This window comes from Pristiophorus japonicus, chromosome 1 (genome assembly GCF_044704955.1).
Source record: "Pristiophorus japonicus isolate sPriJap1 chromosome 1, sPriJap1.hap1, whole genome shotgun sequence".
NCBI classification, from domain to species: domain Eukaryota; kingdom Metazoa; phylum Chordata; class Chondrichthyes; family Pristiophoridae; genus Pristiophorus; species Pristiophorus japonicus.
Window position 1 is genome coordinate 239252184 of NC_091977.1, and position 25819 is coordinate 239278002.

Consider the following 25819-nt stretch of genomic DNA (forward strand, 5'->3'; position numbering starts at 1 on the left):
CATTTATCCCGACTCTCTGCTTTCTGTTCGCCAGCCAATTCTCTATCCATGCTAATATATTTCCTCTGACTCCGCGTACCTTTATCTTCTGCAGTAACCTTTTGTGTGGCACCTTATCGAATGCCTTTTGAAAATCTAAATACACCACATCCATCGGTACACCTCTATCCACCATGCTCGTTATATCCTCAAAAAATTCCAGTAAGTTAGTTAAACATGATTTCCCTTTCATGAATCCATGCTGCATCTGCTTGATTGCACTATTCCTATCCAGATGTCCCGCTATTTCTTTCTTAATGATAGTTTCAAGAATTTTCACCACTACAGATGTTAAACTAACCGGCCTATAGTTATCTGCCTTTTGCCTGCCCCCTTTTTTAAACAGAGGCGTTACATTAGCTGCTCTCCAATCCGCTGGTACCTCCCCAGAGTCCAGAGAATTTTGGGAGATTATAACTAATGCATCTGCTATAACTTCCGCCATCTCTTTTAATACCCTGGGATGCATTTCATCAGGACCAGGGAACTTGTCTACCTTGAGTCCCATTAGCCTGTCCAGCACTACCTCCCTACTGATAGTGATCATCTCAAGGTCCTCCCTTCCCACATTCCTATTACCAGCAATTTTTGGCATGATTTTTGTGTCTTCCACTGTGAAGACGGAAGCAAAATAATTGTTTAAGGTCTCAGCCATTTCCACATTTCCCATTATTAAATCCCCCTTTTCATCTTCTAAGGGACCAACATTTACTTTAGTCACTCTTTTCCGTTTTATATATCTGTAAAAGCTTTTACTATCTGTTTTTATGTTTTGCTCAAGTTTACCTTCGTAATCTATCTTCCCTTTCTTTATTGCTTTTTTAGTCATTCTTTGCTGTTGCTTAAAATTTTCCCAATCCTCTAGTTTCCCACTAACCTTGGCCACCTTATACGCATTGGTCTTTGATTTGATACTTTTCTTTATTTCCTTGGTTATCCACGGCTGGTTATCTCTTCTCTTGCTGCCCTTCTTTTTCACTGGAATATATTTTTGTTGCGCATTATGAAAGAGCTCCTTAAAAGTCCTCCATTGTTCCTCAATTGTGCCACCGTTTAGTCCTTGTTTCCGGTCTACTTTAGCCAACTTTGCCCTCATCCCACTGTAGTCCCCTTTGTTTAAGCATAGTACGCTCATTTCTGACACAACTTCCTCATCCTCAATCTGTATTACAAATTCAACCATATTGTGATCACTCATTCCGAGAGAATCTTTTACGAGGAGATCGTTTATTTTTCCTGTCTCGTTACACAGGACCAGATCCAAAATGGCTTGCTCCCTTGTCGGCTCTGTTACATACTGTTCTGAGGAACAATCCCGTATGCATTCTATGAATTCCTCCTCCAGGCTACCCCCTACGATTTGATTTGACCAATCGATATGTAGGTTAAAATCCCCCATAACTACTGCCGTTCCTTTTTCACATGCCTCCATTATTCCCTTGATTATTGCCCGCCCCACCATGAAGTTATTATTTGGGGGCCTATAAACTACGCCGACCAGTGACTTTTTCCCCTTACTATCTCTAATCTCCACCCACAATGATTCAACATTTTGTTCATTGGAGCCAATATCATCCCTCACAACTGCCCTGATATCATCCTTTATTAACAGAGCTAGCCCACCTCCTTTCCCTTCTTGCCTATCTTTCTGAATGTATGTTTAATTCCCAGTCTTGGCCACCTTGCAACCATGTTTCTGTAATGGCCACCAAATCATACCCATTTGTAATGATTTGTGCCTTCAACTCATTTACTTTATTTCTAATGCTGCGTGCATTTAGGTAGAGTGTTTTCATCCTAGTTTTTAAACCATGATTTTTAGTTTTTACCCCTCCTGCAGCCCTTTTATATTCAGTGGCCCTTTTTGTTTCTTGCCTTTGGTTTCTCTGCCCTCCACTTTTACTCATCTCTTTTCTGTCTTTTGTTTTTGTCTCCTTTTTGTTTCCCTCTGTCTCCCTGTATTGGTTCCCATCCCCTTGCCATATTAGTTTAACTCCTCACCAACAGCACGAGCAAATACTCCCCCTAGGACATTGGTTCCGGTCCTGCCCAAGTGCAGACCGTCCGGTTTGTACTGGTCCCACCTCCCCCAGAACCTGTTCCAATGCCCCACGAATTTGAATCCCTCCCTGCTGCACCACTGGTCAAGCCACGTATTCTTCTGTGCTATCCTGCGATTCCTACTCTGACTAGCACGTGGCACTGGTGGCAATCCCGAGATTACTACTTTCGAGGTCCTACTTTTTAATTTAACTCCTAGCTCCTTAAATTCGTCTCGTAGGACCTTATCCCTTTTTTTATCTATGTGGTTGGTACCAATGTGCACCACGACAACTGGCTGTTCTCCCTCCTTTTTCAGAATGTCCTGCACTCGCTCGGAGACATCCTTGACCCTTGCACCAGGGAGGCAACATACCATCCTGGAGTCTCGATTGCTGCCGCAGAAATGCCTATCTATTCCCCTTATGATTGAATCCCCTATCACTATCGCTCTCCCATACTTTTTTATGCCCTCCTGTACAACAGAGCCAGCCACTGTGCCATGAACTTGGCTGCTGTTGCTCTCCCCTAATGAGTCATCTCCCTCAACAGCACTCAAAACAGTGTATGTGTTTTGCAGGGGGATGACCAGATGGGACCCCTGCACTACCTTCTTTGTACTACTCTTCCTGCTGGTCTTCCATTCCCTAGCTGGCTGTGGATCCTTCTCATGCGGTAAGACCAACTCACTACACGTGCCACTTATGTCATTCTCAGCATCGTGGATGCTCCAGAGTGAATCCACCCTCAGCTCCAATTCCACAACGCGGTCCATCAGGAGATGGAGGCGGATACACTTCTTACACACGTAGTCGTCAGGGACACCGGAAGCGTCCCTGAGTTCCCACATGGCACAGGAGGAGCATATCACGTGACCGAGCTCTCCTGCCATGCCTTAACCCTTAGATACCCTTAAATTGGTAATAACAATGTTACAGTTTACTTACTGATATAAAAAGAAAAAGAAAAGCTACTCACCAATCACCAGCCAATCACTTACCCCATTGGCTGTGACGTCATCTTTTGATTCCTTTCTACTTCTTTTTTGCTTTCTCTCCTGCTGTAGCTGCACCGGTATGTCTTTTATAGGCCACTCCGATGCTGCTCCCACCTCTCGCCAACTGCCGCTGACTCTCAAGCTCCCGCTGGGCCTTTTATAGGCCGCTCCGACGCTGCTCCCACCTCTCGCCAACTGCCGCTGACTCTCGAGCTCCCACTGGGCCTTTTATTGCCACAACTATCTGCTCCATGCCCTCCGTTATTCTCGCAGACAGTGTGGCAAAGTTGACGTTCAACCCAACCAGCGCCTGGAGGAGCTCTCGACCTACGTCGATATTGCTCTCGAAAGTGACACCACGTCCTCATTGACATCTGCCCATTGCAGCGCATGCCTACCTCACCAAGTCAACCTCAGCAGGGTCGGTGTGGGCACTGGACACCTGGGAGTGGCCTGCTGCAAGTCGCTTGGTCCCGCTCCATTGAGGATAATGTGGCCTCAGGTACCACAGATGACACTTCTGACTCAGAATCGTCCTCCTCCTCCTCAGTTTGCTGTTCATCACCCGTGCTGATCACGACCTGCAACAGTACCGGTGTTGCTGCAGGGGTCTCCTGTTGCGCCTGGGGAGTGTGGGGAGCTGGAAAACATAATTGCGATTATTAGAAGAAATGGGGAAACAAGAGAATGCTTGCGCTGCGCAGGCCTATTTACAAGGAGCATCATCATCATCATCATAGGCAGTCCCTCGGAATCGAGGAAGACTTGCTTCCACTCCTGAAGTGAGTTCTTTGGTGGCTGAACAGTCCAATATGAGAGCCACAGACTCTGTCACAGGTGGGACAGACATTCGCTGAGGGAAGAGGTGCGTGGGGCTGGTTTGCCACATGCTGCTTCTGCTGCATACGCTTGACCTCTTCACACTCTCAGCATTGAGATTCGAAGAGCTCAACGCCCTTCCGGACGCACTTCCTCCACCTAGGGTGGTCTTCGGCCAGTGATGAAGTCACACTTTACCAGGGAGGCTTTAAGGGTGTCCTTGTAACGTTTCCGCTGCCCACCTTTGGCTCATTTGCTGTGAAGGAGCTCCGCATAGAGCATTTGCTTAGAGAGTCTCGTGTCTGGCATGCGAACCATGTGGCCTGCCCAGCGAAGCTGATCGAGTGTGGTCAGTGCTTCAATGCTGGGGATGTTAGCCTGGACGAGGACACGAATGTTGGTGTGCCTGTCCTCCCAGGGGATTTGCAGGATCTTACGGAGACATCGTTGGTGATATATCTCCATCGAACTGAGGTGTCTTCTGTACATCATCCATGCCTCTGATCCATACAGGAGGGTGGGTATTACTACAGCCCTGTAACCATACAAGGAGCAACACTACTGCAATAAATGTGAACGAGAGACATTACATATGATTAATATGAGAGTACAGAAGAGTACAGAAACTGCATGCACATAAGAACATAAGAACATAAGAATTAGGAACAGGAATAGGCCATCTAGCCCCTCGAGCCTGCTCCGCCATTCAACAAGATCATGGCTGATCTGGCCGTGGACTCAGCTCCACTTACCCGCCCGCTCCCCGTAACCCTTAATTCCCTTATTGGTTAAAAATCTATCTATCCGTGACTTGAATACATTCAATGAGCTAGCCTCAACTGCTTCCTTGGGCAGAGAATTCCACAGATTCGCAACCCTCTGGGAGAAGAAATTCTTTCTCAGTTTTAAATTGGCTCCCCCGTATTTTGAGGCTGTGCCCCCTAGTTCTAGTCTCCCCGACCAGTGGAAACAACCTCTCTGCCTCTATCTTGTCTATCCCTTTCATTATTTAAATGTTTCTATAAGATCATCCCTCATCCTTCTGAACTCCAATGAGTAAAGACCCAGTCTACTCAATCTATCATCATAAGGTAACCCCCTCATCTCCGGAATCAGCCTAGTGAATCGTCTCTGTACCCACTCCAAAGCTTGTATATCCTTCCTTAAGTAAGGTGACCAAAACTGCACGCAGTACTCCAGGTGCGTCCTCACCAATACCCTACACAGTTGCAGCAGGACCTCCCTGCTTTTGGACTCCATCCCTCTCGCAATGAAGGTCAACATTCCATTCGCCTTCCTGATTGCCTGCTTCACCTGCAAACTAACTTTTTGGGATTCATGCACAAGGACCAATTGTGGAGCAGTGGAGGCGTGTCCTGCACAGTAGGAGCTGAGCTGCAGAGAGGAGAGCAGCCATCAACCTGTGCTCCTGCCTGGAGAGCCCTGAGACCAGCCCAGGAAGAGAAGGAGGGAAGGGGCTTCAACACCAACTTTTACCCAGAGGGAGAGGAGGAGAACAGAAAACTTTTTAACAACTTTACCATTTCTGCAAGGAGTTGGAGAGAGGGGGAAAAACCAACAACATCCAGTGTGGAAGGAGGGGGACTCTACACTTTCTACAGGTGGGTGTGGGTGCATTTCCCAAACAGACTTTGTTGTATCGGTGGGGGGAGGAAAGAAGACCACTGAGGGCCGGAACATCACGGGGGGTGTGTGTGTGTGTGGAAGTGTGCGTGGGGGCCGTGCTTACAACTAGGCCCCCCCCACAATTGGAACCCCCCCCACCCCCCCACATTTGCCTAGCCTGGGATAGCTGGAGCTACCAGGCTGAAGATTTTTCTCATTTACCCAATTAACATCGTTAGGAGTGTGTGCCTGGTGGCTCTAGCTACCCCAGGTGAAGACATCTTCTCCCCCCACCTGAAGACCAACCCAAAGACTGTGCTTGTGTGTTTTGCCATCTGGGGAGTGCACCCACCCACAGCTGCGAGGGGAGACCTGCCCTCGCAGTTCCCCCCCTTCCCACCCCCTCTCTCTTTCACTGTTACTCTCTGTTTCTCCCCTCTCTCTCTGAGACCCCTTCCTCCTAATTTTATTTTCAAAAAAAAAAAAACAATTGAGACAACTGAGCAGAGGGAGCAAGGCCTCTCCCCAATTGCCAACGAGGGGAGAGGTGCCTCGTTAAGGGCTCCTCTGCTCAGTTAAATATACAAGGCCAATAAAGACCATTAAGGCCTGTGACTTTGGGGTGGGTGTAGCCCTTAAAGGGACCCCGTGATGGCGACCCCATCCACGCCGGTGGCAGGGCCAGCGAAGACGTATGCGCAGGTGGCAACCGCTTCCACGGCACCTCCTGCGCCACCCGCTGCCCTGCCACCTTTCAGACTTATAACCAGGAAACACGGGGTCAAGAGCTACACTCACCCCACAATGAGCATCGAGGAGTGCGTGCGGGCGATGGCTGGGGTAGTCGGCCCCTCGGCCATTGTCGCAGCCTCCAAGATATCTGGGAAGGCTGTGTTCTTCCTGGGGTCGGAGCGAGCGGTGTCCCTGGCCCTCGAAAGGGGGCTCACGGTGGGCGGGACGTTCCTGCCGGTGGATCCTCTCGAGGCCACCGCGCAGAGGGTCATCGTGTCGAACGTCCCGCCCTTTGTTCCCGCTGAGCTCCTCCTCCCTCACCTACAACAACTGGGGGAGGTAAGGTCAGGGATCAACCCCATACCGCTCGGCCTCAGGGAGAACAGCCTGCGCCACGTGTTCTCCTTCCGCCGCCAGCTCTTTGTCCGGCTGGCGCGGGAGGACACGACGGAGGGAAGTTTTAATGTGGCCCACGAGGGGACTGCCTACCGCGTCTTCTGGACGTCGGACGGCGTGCGGTGCCATGCCTGCAAGGAGGTGGGGCACGTTCGCAAGAACTGCCCCGCCTCCAAGGCCGCCAAACCACCGAAGGCGGCCAAGGCTGGCGCCGCCGCCACCCCTCCCCCTAGTTGCGTCCGCGTGCCGGGAGCCGTAGGTGCGCGGGCATCGTCGGAGGCCTTTGTTTTCAGGGCCTCCGGCGGGGGGGAGGGAGAGCGTCCGAGCGGAAAGAAGGCGCGGAACAAGAAGAAACATCTAGAGGCGGGTCCCCTCAGTGCGCCAGAAAGATTGACCACCGCGCTCGGCCCAACCCAGCCACCGGCGAACGCGGGGTGCCCTGAGCCCGTGCCTGAGCCCTTGACCAATACCGCAGATGGGCCCGGGCGCGGGCAAGAAAAGAAAAAGGGGGGGGCGGAGCGGGAGGCCTCGTCAGACATGGAGGTCTCCCTATCTCAGCGCACCTCCAGCAACAAAAGGAGGCGCCGCTCCGTTGAGGCGGAGGGGGAACAACATCCCTCCGCGGAGGAGTCGGTGCCCGCCGCGTGTCCCGCGTCCCCCACCAGCGCCCCCAAATTGCGCTGCAGGCGCGAGGAGTCTTTCCCCGGGGAGGGTGAGGCAGTCGAGGCTGCCCAGCCGCTGCCTCCTGGGGATGGCGTGGAAGATCTGCCTGTCGTGGGGGGCGTGGGGCCAGTGGAAGAATGCGTAGCCGCCGGGTCGAGTGTCCCGGGGACCGAGGCGGGCGGGGCCGAAAAGGCCGAACCTGAGCCCGCCCAGCTATTATCCAACTTCCCCCGGGAGTCGCTCGACCCGGCAGAAATACAAACTATTAAGAAATTTAATGACACTGTAGATGCTGGGCCGGGGGGTGGCAGCGAGGAGGGGGAGGAACACCCACCCTCGCCTCTTGCTGTGGAGCTGGAGCACTTGGAGAGCCTGGGGATTTCCTATGGCCGGGTCTCTCCTTGTTCCCCGGTTCCTGGGGCGGAGGGGGAACCCCTTCCGCTGTCATTTCCCGACCCAGCACCATTTTTAAAAGAGCCCAGTGGGGACTCCTATGCCGACGATCCTGGGGGTGGGATCGGGGCAGAGCCAGGGCCGGTTGGAGCGGCCGGTTCATTTGCCGTACCTTGTGCGGTCGATGGGCTGGCTGCTGGCGGCCACCTCCCGGAGGAGGACGGGGACTCGGTGGGGGACGCGGGTGAAGACCTAGAGACCACCGCCAGCGAGGCGGTGGATCTGCTCGCGGCCGCCGCCGAGACCATCCTCATTCCTGCAAAGGAACTCCGGAACTTTTTGGCCCAGAGCCGGGGTCGCTGCTACCAAGCCCGACTGGCCCTGGAAAAATGGTCCGAGCCAGAGCTGATCAAGGGGTCCGTCCGCGCCGCCGGTAAAACCTTGGCCGCGGGCGGGCCCTTGACAAAGGCGCAACACCTTGAGCTGCGCGAGCTCGAGGGACTCCTCGCTGGGCTGCGGAGGGAGCGGAGTTCAACAAAAGACTCCGCTCCCTCCCCCACAATAGGTAGAGGTTGCACTATGCTTTTGCCATGAAGATAACCATAGCCAGCCTCAACATCAACGGCGGCAGAGGGGCACGCCGTAGATTTGACAATTTTTCGCTCCTGCGGGAGGGGAAATATGCGGTGTGCTTCCTGCAAGAAACCCACACCGTCCCGGGAGACGAAGCCACGTGGCTCCTGGAATGGCAAGGAGAGGTCCGCATGAGCCACCTCACCGCCATTTCTAGTGGGGTGGCCATCTTGCTGGGCCCGCATTTTCAGCCGGAGATCTTGGGGGTCGAGGAGCCCGTGCCAGGCCGCTTGCTGCACGTAACGGTTCACCTGGGGGACGTGCCGCTCCATCTCGTGAACGTGTACGCCCCTCAGCCCGGCCCGCAGCAAACGCGCTTCTTTGAAGAGGTGTCCGCTCTTCTTGGCTCCGTCGACGTCGGCGACTGCATTGTCCTCGGGGGGGATTTTAACTGCACCCTCGAGGCGAGGGACCGCTCCGGTGCCCCGCAGTGCATGACGGCGATGGAGAAGTTGAGGGACCTGGTCGGGTCCTTCGACTTGGTGGACGTCTGGAGAAATCTCCACCCCAACTCCAGCGCCGTTACTTGGGTGAGGCCTGGAGTTGGATGGTCTAGAGTCGACCGCCTTTACGTGTCTCGGGCGTACGTTTCCTGCGTCCCGGCGGCCTCCATGCGGCCGGTGCCGTGTTCGGAACACCACCTGGTGTGGGCGGAGCTCGCTCTGCTCCGCGTGAGGACGGGGTCCGCGTACTGGCACTTTAACAACCGGCTGCTGGAGGACGTGCGGTTCCAGGACTCGTTCCGTCGATTCTGGTCCGACTGGAGAAGGAAGCAGGGGGGCTTCCCCTCCTTGAGGCTATGGTGGGACGTGGGCAAGGCTCACGTCCGCGTCTTCTGTCAAGAGTACGCGAGGGGGTCGACCAAGAGGCGGGCGGCCAGAGTCGGGCGCCTGGAAAAGGAGGTGCTCGACCTGGAAGCCCGTCTCGGTCAAGTCGTCCAGGACCCGGCCCTGCGGACGGTGTACGAAGCGAAGAAGGCCGCGCTGAAGGACCTGCAGCTCGTCGGGTCCCGAGGCGCGTTCGTGAGGTCGCGGATCCGGTTCCTGCGGGATCTGGACCGCGGCTCCCCCTTCTTCTACTCGCTGGAAAAAAGGCAGAGTGTCCGTAAGCAGCTCTTGACGCTGCTGGCCGACGACGGCTCTCTCGTCTCGAATCCGGAGGGCGTCAACAACAGGGCCCGTGAATATTACGGGGCTCTGTTCTCTCCGGATCCGTCCAGCGAGGAAGCACGTAGAGTTTTGTGGGAGGACCTGCCGAAGGTCAGCCCGGAGGGCGCCGAAAATCTGGAAGCTCCGCTAAGCCTGGCGGAGCTGACCGGTGCCCTCGCCCGGCTCTCGAGGGGAAAATCCCCGGGGCTGGACGGGCTGACCGTGGAGTTCCACAGGGCGTTCTGGGACGTCCTGGGGGGCGACTACGCGCGGGTCCTGGGGGAAAGTCTGGCGACCGGGGAGATGCCCCTCTCTTGGCGCAGGGCAGTCATCGTCCTGCTGCCTAAGAAGGGCGATCTCCGCCTCCTTAAGAACTGGCGCCCGGTCTCCCTCCTCAGCACGGACTACAAAAAATCTTCGCCAGGGCGATGTCTGCTCGCCTTGGTGCCGTGCTGGACCACATGATCCACCCCGACCAGTCCTACACGGTCCCGGGCCGGACAATCCACGATAACATCCATCTGGTCCGGGACCTCATCCATTGTTCCCAGGAGGCTGGTCTGTCGGTCGCCTTCCTATCCCTCGACCAAGAGAAGGCGTTCGACAGGGTGGATCACGACTATCTGCTCGGAACTCTGCGCGCTTTCGGGTTCGGGACGCATTTCGTCGCCCGGATCCGACTTTTGTACGCCGCCGCGGAGTGTCTGATTAAGGTTAACGGGTCCTTGACGGCGCCCCTTCGCTTTAGGAGAGGGGTGCGCCAGGGATGCCCCATGTCCGGCCAGTTATACGCCGTTTGCGTGGAGCCTTTCCTGCGCCTCTTGCGGACGAGGTTGACGGGACTGGTTCTGCAAGGGCCGGGCGTGGAGGTCGTCCTCTCGGCTTACGCCGATGACGTGCTCCTCGCGATAGAGGATCCCGCTGACCTGCGGAGGATGCGTGAGTGCCAGGAGATTTACTCGGCCGCGTCCTCCGCCAGGATCAACTGGGAGAAATGTTCCGGACTCCTGGTGGGTCAGTGGCGGGTGGACTCCCTGCCGGAGGAGCTCAGGCCTTTTGCCTGGAGCACGACCCATCTCCTCTATCTGGGAGTCTACCTTAGCCCCGACGAGGGAGCCTGGCCGGCGAACTGGCAGGAGCTGGAGGCCAAGGTCGCCGCTCGCCTAGGGCGCTGGACAGGACTGCTCCGAGTGCTGTCCTACAGGGGTCGAGCGCTAGTCATAAACCAGCTGGTGGCCGCAATGCTGTGGTACCGGCTGGTCACTTTGACCCCTCCCCCTGCGTTTGTTGCCAAGATACAGAAGAAGCTGGTGGACTTCTTCTGGAACAACAGGAAGCACTGGGTCTCTGCTGCGGTCTTGAGTCTCCCGCTTGAGGAGGGCGGTCAGTCGTTGGTGTGCGTCAGCGCCCAGCTCGCGACTTTCCGTCTTCAGACCCTGCAGAGATACCTTTACGTCGAGCCCCCTCCTAGGTGGTGCGCTCTGGCGAGGTATTTCTTCCGCCAGCAGCGCGACCTCAATTATGACACGCAGCTCCTGTTTGTGAACTTGGGGGGTGCCAGGACCGCCCTCCGGAAGCTGCCTGTCTTTTACAGGGAACTCATCAGGGTCTGGAACAAAGTCTCCACCAAGCGCAGCTCTCCGCCGGCTGGAGTGGTGGCCGTCCTGCAGGAACCGCTGCTCGGGAATCCGTACCTCCACGGCCGAGGTTTTATGTGGCGGTCGGAAGAGAGGGCTGTGGCTGGTGAGGTGACCAGGGTCAGGGACCTGCTCGATGGCGGAGGAGCGGGCTGGATGGCGCCAGACACGCTGGCGCGGCGCCTAAATTCTGCCAACGTCCGCCACGCGGCCGATGCCATCGAGTCGCTAAAAACAGCTCTGGGCCCTGACTCCATTAGGTGCATCGAGGAGGCTCAAGCACGTGGGGAGATCCCGTCCGAACTGACCCCCGTCCGGACGGAATTCCTCATCGGTGCCAAACCCCGGAACCTCCCTCGGGGGCCGGCGCCTCACAACTTGAGCCGCCTCGGGGAAATCCCCTCCGCGCCTTTCAGTTCCGCGCGGAGGGGTTTCCTGTACGGGCTGCTCCTGCACACCCTCAACTTTGCCATCCTCCCCGGCCGTCCGGACACGCCATGGTGTACCATCTTGCCGTCCGGAGGAGGCGGGGGTCCCCGATGGAGGGCACTCTACGCAGGGGTGCTCCCACTATTCATCGGGGACTTGGCCTGGAGGGTGGTGCACGGAGCAGTGCCGTGCAACAAATCTTTAAGCCGGTTCACGGACTCCCAGGCCGCCTGCAATTTCTGCGGTCTGGAAGAGTCCGTGTTCCATGTTTTTATGGAATGCACAAGGTTGCAGCCCCTGTTTTATTATTTGAAGGGGCTGCTCCTGAAATTCTGGCTGCACTTCAGTCCCACTCTCCTGATCTTTGGGCACCCTGTGCGGAGGGGAGCGGGTAGGTCCGAAGGCCTCCTCGTAGGACTGCTCCTGGGCACGGCCAAGGGTGCCATCATGCCCGGCAACCAAATTTTAATTTGATTTTACGTTTTAAAGTTTAATTTGTTTTCATTGCCGGTACTTTTAGTGTCCCCCACCCCTTTTATAGGGGGCACTGGAAAAATTTGATTTTAGCGCCCCAAAAAAAAACCAAAAAAAAAAGAAAAAAAAAGGGGCCTTGAAAATGTCTGCTGTGTCACCCAGGCAGGTGGCATGGTTTTACTGTTTATGTTTTGCAGGTAAACTCCAAAAAGAGTTTCATGCACAAGGAACCAATCGTGGAGCAGTGGAGGCGTGTCCTGCTCAGTTGGAGCTGTGAGCAGTGAGAGGAGCAGCTACCAACCTTAGCTCCTGCCTGGAGAGCCGTGACACCAGCCCAGGAAAAGAAGGAAGGAAGGGGCTTCACCACCAACTTTCACCCAGAGGGAGAGGAGGAAAAAGCAGAAAACGTTTTTACATCTTTACCATTTCTGCAAAGAGTTGGAGAGAGGGGGGAAGACCAACAAACATCCAGTGTGGAAGGAGGGAGACTCTACCATTCAACAGGTGGGTGTATTGGTGCAGTCCACAAATAGACTTTGTTATATCGGTGGGGGGAGGAAAGAAGACCACTGAGGGCCGGAACATCGCGGGGGGTGTGTGTGTGTGTAAGTGTGTGTGAGGGCCTTGCTTACAACTAGGCCCCACACACAATTGAACCCCCCCCCCAATTGCCTAGCCTGGGATAGCTGGAGCTACCAGGCTCAAGAATTTCATCACCTAATTAAACATCGTTGGGAGTGTGTGCCTGGTTGGCTCTAGCTGCCCCAGGTGAAGACATCTTCTGCCCTCACCTGAAGACCATCCCAAAGACTGTATTTGTGTTTTTGCCATCTGGGGATTGCACCCACCCACAGCTGCAAGGGGAGACCTGACCTCGCAGTTCCCCCCCCCCTTCCCACCCCCCTCTCTCTTTCTCTGTTTCTCCCCTCTCTCTCTGAGACCCCTTCCTCCTAAATTTAAAAAAAAAAGATAAAACAATTAAGACAACTGAGCAGAGGGAGCAAGGCCCCTCCCCAATTGCCAACTAGGGGAGAGGTGCCTCGCTAAGAGCTCCTCTGCTCAGTCAAATCAAACGAGGCCAATCAAGATCATTAAGGCCTGTGACTTTGGGGTGGGTGTAGCCCTTAAAGGGACCCCGTGATGGCGACCCCATCCACGCCGGTGGCAGGGCCAGCGAAGACGTATGCGCAGGTGGCAACCGCTTCCACGGCACCTCCTGCGCCACCCGCTGCCCTGCCACCTTTCAGATTAATTACCAGAAAACACGGGGTCAAGAGCTACACTCACCCCACAATGAGCATTGAGGAGTGCGTGCGGGCGATGGCTGGGGTAGTCGGCCCCTCGGCCATTGTCGCGGCCTCCAAGATGTCTGGGAAGGCTGTTTTCTTCCTGGGGTCGGAGCGGGCGGTGTCCCTGGCCCTCGAAAAGGGGCTCACGGTGGGCGGGACGTTCCTGCCGGTGGACCCTCTCGAGGCCACCGCGCAGAGGGTCATCGTTTCAAACGTCCCGCTCTTTGTTCCCGCTGAGCTCCTCCTCCCTCACCTACATCAACTGGGGGAGGTAAGGTCGGGGATCAACCCCATACCGCTCGGCCTCAGGGAGAACAGCCTGCGCCACGTGTTCTCCTTCCGCCGCCAGCTCTTTGTCCGGCTGGCGCGGGAGGAGACGACGGAGGGGAACTTTAATGTGGAGCACGAAGGGACTGCCTACCGCGTCTTTTGGACGTCGGACGGCGTGCGGTGCCATGCCTGCAGGGAGGTGGGGCACGTTCGCAAGAACTGCCCCGCCTCCAAGGCCACCAAACCACCGAAGGCGGCCAAGGCTGGCGCCGCCGCCACCCCTCCCCCTAGTTGCGTCCGCGTGCCGGGAGCCGTAGGTGCGCGGGCATCGTCGGAGGCCTTTGTTTTCGGGGCCTCCGGCGGGGGGGGAGGGAGAGCGTCCGAACGGAAAGAAGGCGCGGAACAAGGAGAAACATCTAGAGGCGGGTCCCCTCAGTGCGCCAGAAAGATTGACCACCGCGCTCGGCCCAACCCAGCCACCGGCGAGCGCGGGGTGCCCTGAGCCCGTGCCCGAGCCCTTGAACAACACCGCAGAGGGGCCCGGGCGCGGGCAAGAAAAGAAAAAGGGGGGGGCGGAGCGGGAGGCCTCGGCAGACATGGAGGTCTCCCTGCCTCAGCGCACCTCCAGCAACAAAAGGAGGCGCCGCTCCGTTGAGGCGGAGGGGGAACAACATCCCTCCGCGGTGGAGTCGGTGCCCGCCGCGTGTCCCGCGTCCCCCACCAGCGCCCCCAAATTGCGCTGCAGGCGCGAGGAGTCTGTCCCCGGGGAGGGTGAGGCAGTCGAGGCTGCCCAGCCGCTGCCTCCTGGGGATGGCATGGAAGATCTGCCTGTCGTGGGGGGCGTGGGGCCAGCGGAAGAATGCGTAGCCGCCGGGTCGAGCGTCCCAGGGACTGAGGAGGGTGGGGCCGAAAAGGCCGAACCTGAGCCCGCCCAGCCAATACCCAACTTCCCCCGTGATTTGCTCGACTCTGAAAATGCCAATTTTATGGAATCCGTACACACTGGGCTGGGGGGTGGCGGCGGGGAGGGAGAAGAACAACAACCCTCGCCCCCTACTGTGGAGCTGGGGGAATTGGAGGACCTGGAACATTACTTTGACCAGGTCTCTCCCTGTTCCCAGGTTCCTGGGGCAGAGGGGGAACCCCTTCCGCTGTCGCTTCCCGACCCAGCACCAATTTTAAAAGAGCCCAGTGGGGACTCCTCTGCCGACGATCCTGGGGGTGGGATCGGGGCAGAGCCAGGGCCAGATGGAGCGGCCGGGCCGTTTGCCGTACCTCGTGCGGTCGACGGGCCGGCTGCTAGCGGCGACCTCCCGGAGGGGGACGGGGACTCGGTGGGGGACGCGGGTGAAGATCTCGAGTCCATCGCCAGTGAGGCGGTGGATCTGCTCGCGGCCGCCACTGAGACCCTCCTCATTCCCGTAGAGGAACTCCGGGACTTTTTGGTCCAGTGCCGGGGTCGCCGCGACCAAGCCCGTCTGGCCCTGGAAAGATGGTCCGAGCCGGGGCTGCTCGTCGCGTCCGTCCGCGCTGCCGCTAAAACCATGGCCGCGGGCGGGCCCTTATCAAAGGCTCAGGGTCTTGAGCTGCGCCGGCTCAAAAAGTTCCTCGCTGGGCTGCTGAAGGAGTGGAGGTCAACAAACGACTCCACTCCTCCCCCACAATAGGTTAGGTAGAGGTTGCACTATGCTTTTGCCATGAAGATAACCATAGCCAGCCTCAACATCAACGGCGGCAGAGGGGCACGCCGTAGATTTGACAATTTTTCGCTCCTGCGGGAGGGGAAATATGCGGTGTGCTTCCTGTAAGAAACCCACACCGTTCCGGGAGACGAAGCCACGTGGCTCCTGGAATGGCAAGGAGAGGTCCGCATGAGCCACCTCACCGCCACTTCTTGTGGGGTGGCCATCCTGCTGGCCCCGCATTTTCAGCCGGAGATCTTGGGGGTTGAGGAGCCCGTGCCAGGCCGCTTGCTGCACGTAACGGTTCGCCTGGGGGACGTGCCGCTCCATCTCGTGAACGTGTACGCCCCTCAGCCCGGCCCGCAGCAAGCGCGCTTCTTTGAAGAGGTGTCCGCTCTTCTTGGCTCCGTCGACGTCGGCGACTGCATTGTCCTCGGGGGGGATTTTAACTGCACCCTCGAGGCGAGGGACCGCTCCGGTGCCCCGCAGTGCATGACGGCGATGGAGAAGTTGAGGGACCTGGTCGGGTCCTTCGACTTGGTGGACGTCTGGAGAAATCTCCACCCCGACTCCAGCGCCTTTACTTGGGTGAGGCCTGGAGTAGGATGGTCTAGAGTCGACCGCCTTTACGTGTCTCGGGCGTACGTTTCCTGCGTCCCGGCGGCCTCCATGCGGCCGGTGCTGTGTTCGGACCACCACCTGGTGTGGGCGGAGCTCGCTTCGCTCCGCGCGAGGACGGGGTCCGCGTACTGGCACTTTAACAACCGGCTGCTGGAGGACGAGCGGTTCCAGGACTCGTTCCGTCGATTCTGGTCCGACTGGAGAAGAAAGCAGGGGGGCTTCCCCTCCTTGAGGCTATGGTGGGACATGGGCAAGGCTCACGTCCGCGTCTTCTGTCAAGAGTATGCGAGTGGGTCGACCAAGAGGCGGGCGGCCAGAGTCGGGCGCCTGGAAAAGGAGGTGCTCGACCTGGAAGCCCGTCTCGGTCAAGTCGTCCAGGACCCGGCCCTGCGGACGGTGTACGAAGCGAAGAAGGCCGTGCTGAAGGACCTGCAGCTCGTCGGGTCCCGAGGCGCGTTCGTGAGGTCGCGGATCCGGTTCCTGCGGGATCTGGACCGCGGCTCCCCCTTCTTCTACTCGCTGGAAAAAAGGCAGAGTGTCCGTAAGCAGCTCTTGACGCTGCTGGCCGACGACGGCTCTCTCGTCTCGGATCCGGAGGGCGTCAACAACAGGGCCCGTGAATATTACGGGGCTCTGTTCTCTCCGGATCCGTCCAGCGAGGAAGCGCGTAGAGTTTTGTGGGAGGACCTGCCGAAGGTCAGCCCGGAGGGCGCCGAAAATCTGGAAGCTCCGCTAAGCCTGGCGGAGCTGACCGGTGCCCTCGACCGGCTCTCGAGGGGAAAATCCCCGGGGCTGGACGGGCTGACCGTGGAGTTCCACAGGGCGTTCTGGGACGTCCTGGGGGGCGACTACACGCGGGTCCTGGGGGAAAGTCTGGCGACCGGGGAGATGCCCCTCTCTTGGCGCAGGGCAGTCATCGTCCTGCTGCCTAAGAAGGGCGATCTCCGCCTCCTTAAGAACTGGCGCCCGGTCTCCCTCCTCAGCACGGACTACAAAATTTTCGCCAGGGCGATGCCTGCTCGCCTTGGTGCCGTGCTGGACCACATGATCCACCCCGACCAGTCCTACACGGTCCCGGGCCGGACAATCCACGATAACATCCATCTGGTCCGGGACCTCATCCATTGTTCCCAGGAGGCTGGTCTGTCGGTCGCCTTCCTATCCCTCGACCAAGAGAAGGCGTTCGACAGGGTGGATCACGACTATCTGCTCGGAACTCTGCGCGCTTTCGGGTTCGGGACGCATTTCGTCGCCCGGATCCGACTTTTGTACACCGCCGCGGAGTGTCTGATTAAGGTTAACGGGTCCTTGACGGCGCCCCTTCGCTTTAGGAGAGGGGTGCGCCAGGGATGCCCCATGTCCGGCCAGTTATACGCCGTTTGCGTGGAGCCTTTCCTGCGCCTCTTGCGGACGAGGTTGACGGGACTGGCTCTGCAAGGGCCGGGCGTGGAGGTCGTCCTCTCGGCTTACGCCGATGATGTGCTCCTCGCGGTAGAGGATCCCGCTGACCTGCGGAGGATGCGTGAGTGCCAGGAGATTTACTCGGCCGCGTCGTCCGCCAGGATCAACTGGGAGAAATGTTCCGGACTCCTGGTGGGTCAGTGGCGGGTGGACTCCCTGCCGGAGGAGCTCAGGCCTTTTGCCTGGAGCACGACCCATCTCCTCTATCTGGGAGTCTACCTTAGCCCCGACGAGGGAGCCTGGCCGGCGAACTGGCAGGAGCTGGAGGCCAAGGTCGCCGCTCGCCTAGGGCGCTGGACAGGACTGCTCCGAGTGCTGTCCTACAGGGGTCGAGCGCTAGTCATAATCCAGCTGGTGGCCGCAATGCTGTGGTACCGGCTGGTCACTTTGACCCCTCCCCCTGCGTTTGTCGCCAAGATACAGAAGAAGCTGGTGGACTTCTTCTGGAACAACAGGAAGCACTGGGTCTCTGCTGCGGTCTTGAGTCTCCCGCTTGAGGAGGGCGGTCAGTCGTTGGTGTGCGTCAGCGCCCAGCTCGCGACTTTCCGTCTTCAGACCCTGCAGAGATACCTTTACGTCGAGCCCCCTCCTAGGTGGTGCGCTCTGGTGAAGTATTTCTTCCGCCAGCAGCGCGACCTCAATTATGACACGCAGCTCCTGTTTGTGAACTTGGGGGGTGCCAGGACCGCCCTCCGGGAGCTGCCTGTCTTTTACAGGGAACTCATCAGGGTCTGGAACAAAGTCTCCACCAAGCGCAGCTCTCCGCCGGCTGGAGTGGCGGCCATCCTGCAGGAACCGCTGCTCGGGAATCCGTACCTCCACGGCCGAGGGTTTATGTGGCGGTCGGAAGAGAGGGCTGTGGCTGGTGGGTGACCAGGGTCAGGGACCTGCTCGATGGCGGAGGAGCGGGCTGGATGGCGCCAGACACGCTGGCGCGGCGCCTAAACTCTGCCAATGTCCGCCACGCGGCCGATGCCATCGAGTCGCTAAAAACAGCTCTGGGCCCTGACTCCGTTAGGTGCATCGAGGAGGCTCAAGCACGTGGGGAGATCCCGTCCGAACTGACCCCCGTCCGGACGGAACCTCCCTCGGGGGCCGGCACCTCATAACTTGAGCCGCCTCGGGGAAATCCCCTCCGTGCCTTTCAGTTCCGCGCGGAGGGGTTTCCTGTACGGGCTGCTCCTACACACTCTCAACTTTGCCATCCTCGCCGGCCGTCCTGACACGCCATGGCGTACCATCTTGCCGTCCGGAGGAGGCGGGGGTCCCCGATGGAGGGCACTCTACGCAGGGGTCCTCCCACTATTCATCGGGGACTTGGCCTGGAGGGTGGTGCACGGAGCAGTGCCGTGTAATAAATCTTTAAGCCGGTTCACGGACTCCCAGGCCGCCTGCAATTTCTGTGGTCTGGAGGAGTCCGTGTTCCATGTTTTTATTGAGTGCACAAGGTTGCAGCCCCTGTTCCATTATTTGAAGGGGCTGCTCCTGAAATTCTGGCTGCACTTCAGTCCCACTCTCCTGATCTTTGGGCACCCTGTGCGGAGGGGAGCGGGTAGGTCCGAAGGCCTCCTCGTAGGACTGCTCCTGGGCACGGCCAAGGGTGCCATCAGCCGGTCCAGGCAGCGGGCGGTCGAGGGGGTCGTTCAACCTGACTGCCTGCCTCTCTTCCGCTCTTACATCCGGTCCAGGGTGTCCTTGGAGATGGAGCACGCGGTGTCCACCGGTACGCTCGTGGCCTTCCGCGAGAGGTGGGCACCGGAGGGACTGGAGTGCATCATCACGCCCGGCAACCAAATTTTAATTTGATTTTACGTTTTAAAGTTTAATTTGTTTTCATTGCCGGTGCTTTTAGTGTCCCCTTCCCTTTTATAGGGGGCACTGGAAAAAAAATTTGATTTTAGCGCCCCAAAAAAAACCCCAAAAAAATGAAAAACACAAAAAAAAAGAAAAAAACCAAAAAAAGGAAAAAAGGGCCTTGTCAATGCCTGGTGTGTCACCCAGGTCGGGTGGCACGGTTTAATGTTTTATGTTTTTGCAGGTGAACTCCAAAAAGAGTTTCATGCACAAGGACCCCCGGGTCCCTCTGCACCGCAGCATGTTGTAATTTCTCCCCATTCAAATAATATTCCCTTTTACTGTTTTTTCCAAGGTGGATGACCTCACACTTTCCAACATTGTATTCCATCTGCCAAACCTTAGCCCATTCGCTTAACCTATCTAAACCTCTTTGCAGCCTCTCTGTATCTTCTACACAACCCGCTTTCCCACTAATCTTTGTGTCATCTGCAAATTTTGTTACACTACACTCTGTCCCCTCTTCCAGGTGATCTATGTATATTGTAAACAGTTGTGGTCCCAGCACCGATCCCTGTGGCACACCACTAACCACCGATTTCCAACCCGAAAAGGACCCATTTATCCCGACTCTCTGCTTTCTGTTAGCCAGCCAATTCTCTATCCATGCTAATACATTTCCTCTGACTCCGCGAACCTTTATCTTCTGCAGTAACCTTTTGTGTGGCACCTTATCGAATGCCTTTTGGAAATCTAAATACACCACATCCATCGGTACACCTCTATCCACCATGCTCGTTATATCCTTGATTAATTCCAGTAATTTCGTTAAACATGATTTCCCCTTCATGAATCCATGTTGTGTCTGCTTGATTGCACTATTCCTATCTAAATGTCCTGCTATTTCTTCCTTAATGATTGTTTCAAGCATTTTCCCCACTACAGATGTTAAACTAACCGGCCTATAGTTACCTGCCTTTTGTCTGCCCCCTTCTTTAAACAGAGGCGTTACATTAGCTGCTCTCCAATCCGCTGGTACCTCCCCAGAGTCCAGAGAATTTTGGTAGATTATAACTAATGCATCTGCTATAACTTCCGCCATCTCTTTTAATACCCTGGGATGCATTTCATCAGGACCAGGGAACTTGTCTACCTTGAGTCCCATTAGCTTGTCCAGCACTACCCCCCCTAGTGATAGTGATTGTCTCAAGGTCCTCCCTTCCCACATTCCTGTGACCAGCAATTTTTGGCATGGTTTTTGTGTCTTCCACTGTGAAGACCGAAGCAAAATAATTATTTAAGGTCTCAGCCATTTCCACATTTCCCATTATTAAATCCCCCTTCTCATCTTCTAAGGGACCAACATTTACTTTAGTCACTCTTTTCCGTTTTATATATCTGTAAAAGCTTTTACTATCTGTTTTTATGTTTTGCGCAAGTTTACCCTCGTAATCTATCTTTCTTTTCTTTATTGCTTTCTTAGTCATTTTTTGCTGTTGTTTAAAATTTTCCCAATCTTCTAGTTTCCCACATACCTTGGCCACCTTATACGCATTGGTTTTTAATTTGATACTCTCCTTTATTTCCTTGGTTATCCACGGCTGGTTATACCTTCTCTTACCACCCTTCTTTTTCACTGGAATATATTTTTGTTGAGAACTATGAAAGAGCTCCTTGAAAGTCCTCCACTGTTCCTCAATTGTGCCACCGTTTAGTCTGTGTTACCAGTCTACTTTAGCCAACTCTGCCCTCATCCCACTGTAGTCCCCTTTGTTTAAGCATAGTACGCTCGTTTGAGACACTACTTCCTCACCCTCAATCTGCATAACATTACATCATTCATATATTATAATCAAATGCCATTAAATTATCACTGGTTCACCACTGCTTTACACATTATTCACGTGGCGCAACAATGGGATCTGGACCAACACGAGTGGCAGAACGATTATGGGTGCCCACTAATGCTGCAGCACATTCCTCCAGATCGGTGAGAGGGTGCAACTCAGCAGGCCTTCCTCCAGTCCGCCTCTGCTCTGCATAATTCTTCGATATCTTCCTCTGCCAACTCAACATCCAGGGGTATTCAATATTCAGGAAGGTTAGACAGAAAGGAAAAGGAGGTGGGTTAGCATTGCTGGTTAAAAAGGAAATTAACCCAATAGTAAGGAAGGACATTAGCTTGGATGATGCGGAATCTGTATGGGTAGAGCTGCAGAATACCAAAGGGCAGAAAATGCAAGTGGGAGTTGTGTACAGACCACCAATCAGTAGCAGTGAGGTTGGGGACAGCATCAAACAAGAAATTAGGGATGCATGCAATAAGGGTACAGCAGTTATCATGGGCGACTTTAATCTACATATAAATTGGGCTAACCAAATTGGTAGCAATACAGTGGAGGAGGATTTCCTGGAGTGTATAAAGGATGGTTTTCTAGACCAATATCTCAAGAAACCAACGAGAGGACTGGCCATCCTAGACTGGGCGATGTGTAATGAGAAAGGACTGATTAACAATCTTGTTGTGCGAGGCCCCTTGGGAAAAAAGTGACCATAATATGGTAGAAATCTTTGTTAAGATGGAAAGTGACACAGTTAATTCAGAGACTAGGGACCTGAACTTAAGGAAAGATAACTTTGATGGTATGAGACGTCAACTGGCTAGAAAAGACTGTCAAATGATACTTAAAGGGTTGACGGTGGATCGGCAATGGCAAACATTTAAAGATCACATGGATGAATTTCAACAATTGCACATCCCGGTCTGGAATAAAAATAAAATGGGGAAGGTGGCTCAACCGTGGCTAACAAGGGTATTAAGGAGAGTGTTAAATCCAAGGAAGAAGCATATAAATTGGCCAGAAAAAGCAGCAAAGCTGAGGACTGGGAGAAATTTAGAATTCAGCAGAGGAGGACAAAATAGAGTATGAGAGGCAGCTTGCAGGGAACACAAAAACTGATTGCACAAGCTTCTATAGATATGTGAAGAGAAAAAGATCAGTTGAAAACAAATGTAGGTCATAGAAACATAGAAACATAGAAAATAGGTGCAGGAGTAGGCCATTCGGCCCTTCGTCCCTTGCAGTCAGAATCAGGTGAATTTATAATGGGGAACAAAGAAATGGCAGACCAATTGAACAAATAATTTGGTTCTGTCTTCACGAAGGAAGACACAAAAAACCTTCCAGAAATACTAGGGGACAGAAGGTCTAGTGAGAAGGAGGAACTGAAGGAAATCCTTATTAGTCAGGAAATTGTGTTGGGAAAATTGATGGGATTGAAGGGCGATAAATCCCCGGGGCCTGATAGTCTGCATCCCAGAGTACTTAAGGAAGTGGCCCTAGAAATAGTGGATGCATTGGTGATCATTTTCCAGCAGTCTATCGACTCTGGATCAGTTCCTATGGACTGGAGGGAGAGAGAAAACGGGGACCAGTTAGCCTGACATCAGTTGTGGGGATAATGTTGGAATCAATTATTAAAGATGAAATAGCAGCGCATTTGGAAAGCAGTGACAGGATCGGTCCAAGCCAGCATGGATTTATGAAAGGGAAATCATGCTTGACAAATCTTCTAGAATCTTTTGAGGCTGTAACTAGTAGAGTGGACAGGGGAGAACCAGTGGATGTGGTGTATTTGGACTTTCAAAAGGCTTTTGACAAGGTCCCACACAAAAGATTGGTGTGCAAAATTAAATCACATGGGGTAATGTATTGACGTGGAAAGAGAACTGATTGGCAGACAGGAAGCAGAAAGTTGGGATCAACGGGTCCTTTTCAGAATGGCAGTGACAAGTGGAGTGCCGCAGGGCTCAGTGTTGGGACCCCACTATTTACAATATACATCAATGATTTAGATGAAGGAATTTGAGTGTAATATCTCCAAGTTTGCAGATGACACTAAGCTGGCTGGTGGTGTGAGCTGTGAGGAGGAGGCTAAGAGGCTGCAGGGTGACTTGGACAGGTTAGGTGAGTGGGCAAATGCATGGCAGATGCAGTATAATATGGATAAATGTGAGGTCATCAACTTTGGTGGCAAAAACATGAGGGAAGAATATTATCTGAATGGCAGAAGATTAGGAAAAGGGGAGGTGCAACGAGACCTGGGTGTCATGGTACATCAGTCATTGAAAGTTGCCATGCAGGTACAGCAGGCGGTGAAGAAGGCAAATGGCATGTTGGCCTTCATAGCTAGGGGATTTGAGTATAGGAGCAGGGAGTTCTTACTGCAGTTGTACAGGGCCTTGGTGAGGCCTCACCTGGAATATTGTGTTCAGTTTTGGTCTCCTAATCTGAGGAAGGACATTCTTGCTATTGAGGGAGTGCAACGAAGGGTCACCAAACTGATTCCGGGGATGGCAGGACTGACATATGAGTAGAGACTGGATCAACTGGGCCTGTATTCACTGGAGTTTAGAAGAATGAGAGGGGATCTCATAGAAATATATAAAATACTCACGGGACTGGACAGGTTAGATACAGGAAGAATGTTCCCGATGTTGAGCAAGTCCAGATCCAGGGGACACAGTCTAAGGAGAAGGGGTAAGCTATTTAGGACCGAGAAAAGGAGAAACTTCTTCACTCAGAGAGTTGTTAACCTGTGGAATTCTCTACAGCAGAGAGTTGTTGATGCCAGTTCGTTGGATATATTCAAGAGGGAGTTAGATATGGCCCTGATGTCTAAAGGGATCAAGGGGTATGGAGAGAAAGCAGCAAAGGGGTACATATTGAATGGTGGTGCAGGCTTGAAGTGCCGAATGGCCTACTCCTGCACCTATTTTCTATGTTTCTATGTTTCTAACAAGAGCATGGCATAAGCTAATTGCCTAGGTGCTATTACAGAAACACAGCAGATATTGCAATGCACAATTAGTCACCCCACATGCTATTTATTGTGTTCCTAACACAGATGAGACTGCACACAGGGAGGTTAAAGTAACAGTGACCTCAGTCTTTAATAAGACACTCCAGAGTGAGGAACAGGCCTTAGAGGCTGGCTTATATACAGTGCTCCCAAGGGATGCTGCGATCTCTTGGGACTTCAGGGGATGCGCTCCCTGGTGGTGGAACATGGGAGTACATGCTTTACAGATGCACAACATCTCTCCCCCGCAAAGTCAAAGTGAAAACTATTTACAAGGTGAGGCGGTCGGGAGCCTTTCTTTCCCTGGTGGACTGCCTCAGTACAAATGTCTGTTCTGGTGTGTTGGCTGTGCCCTCGCTGGGCTGGCGTGTTGTTGGCCCTGCAGGGCTGCTGGATGAGCCTGGCCTTGCTAGGCTGTTGGGCGTGATGGGTTCAATTTCCTGGTCCGGCATGGTGTCGTTGATCCTTTGGGTGTGTGTTGTGGGCTCGAAAAAGGTGGTGTCTGCTTTGGGTTGTTCAGGGCAGTCTGTGAACAGCAGCCTCGTTTGGTCCAGGTGCTTTCTGTAAATTTGTCCATTGTCTAGTTTGACTATAAACACCCTACTCCCTTCTTTAGCTATCACTGTGCCCGCAATCCACTTGGGACCATGTCCACAGTTTAGCACATACACAGGGTCATTCAGATCAACTTCCCGTGACAGAGTGGCACGACCATCGTTTACATTTTGTTGCTGCCGCCTGCTCTCTACCTGATCATGCAGGTTGGGGTGGACCAGCGAGAGTCTGGTTTTAAATGTCCTTTTCATGAGTAGCTCAGCCGGGGGCACCCCTGGGAGTGAGTGGGGTCTCGTGCGGCAGCTGAGCAGTAACTCGGGACAGGCGGGTATGGAGTGAGCCTTCTGCGACTCATTTAATGCTGTTTGATTGTTTGTACTGCCCACTCTGCCTGCCCATTGGAAGCTGGTTTAAACGGGGCCGAGGTGACATGTTTGATCCCATTGCGGGTCATGAATTCTATAAATTCGGCACTGGTGAAACATGGCCCGTTGTCACTGACCAGAAAGTCAGGCAGGCTGTGGATGGCAAACATGGCCCTCAGGCTTTCAATGGTGGTGGTGGCGGTGCTTCCCGACATTATTTCACATTCAATCCATTTTGAAAAAGCATCCAGCACCACCGGGAACATTTTACCGAGAAACGGGCCCGCATAGTCGACATGGATCCTCGACCATGGTCTGGAGGGCCAGGAACACAAACTTAATGGTGCCTCTCTGGTCGCGTTGCTCAACTGAGCACACATTGCCGTACACAGAACTCTAAGTCAGAGTCGATACCGGGCCACCACACGTGGGATCTGGCTATCGCTTTCATCATTACTATACCTGGGTGTGTGCTGTGGAGATCTGAGATGAATGTCTCCCTGCCCTTTTTGGGTATCACCACGCGGTTACCCCACAACAGGCAGTCTGCCTGAATGGACAGCTCGTCTTTTCACCGCTGGAACGGCTTGATTAGCTCTTGCATTTCAATGGGGATGCTGGCCCAGCTCCCATGCAGTACACAGTTTTGTACTAGGGACAACAGAGGATCTTGGCTGGTCCAAGTCCCAATCTGGCAGGCCATGACAGGTGATTTATCATTTTCAAACGCTTCCATGACCATCAACAAGTCTGTGGGCTGTGCCACCATCAACAAGTTTGCAGGCTGCGCCATTTCCACCCCCGTGGTGGGCAATGGTAGCCGACTGAGAGCATCCACACAGTTCTCGGTGCCTGACCTGTGGTGGATCGTGTAGTTATACGATGATAGCGCG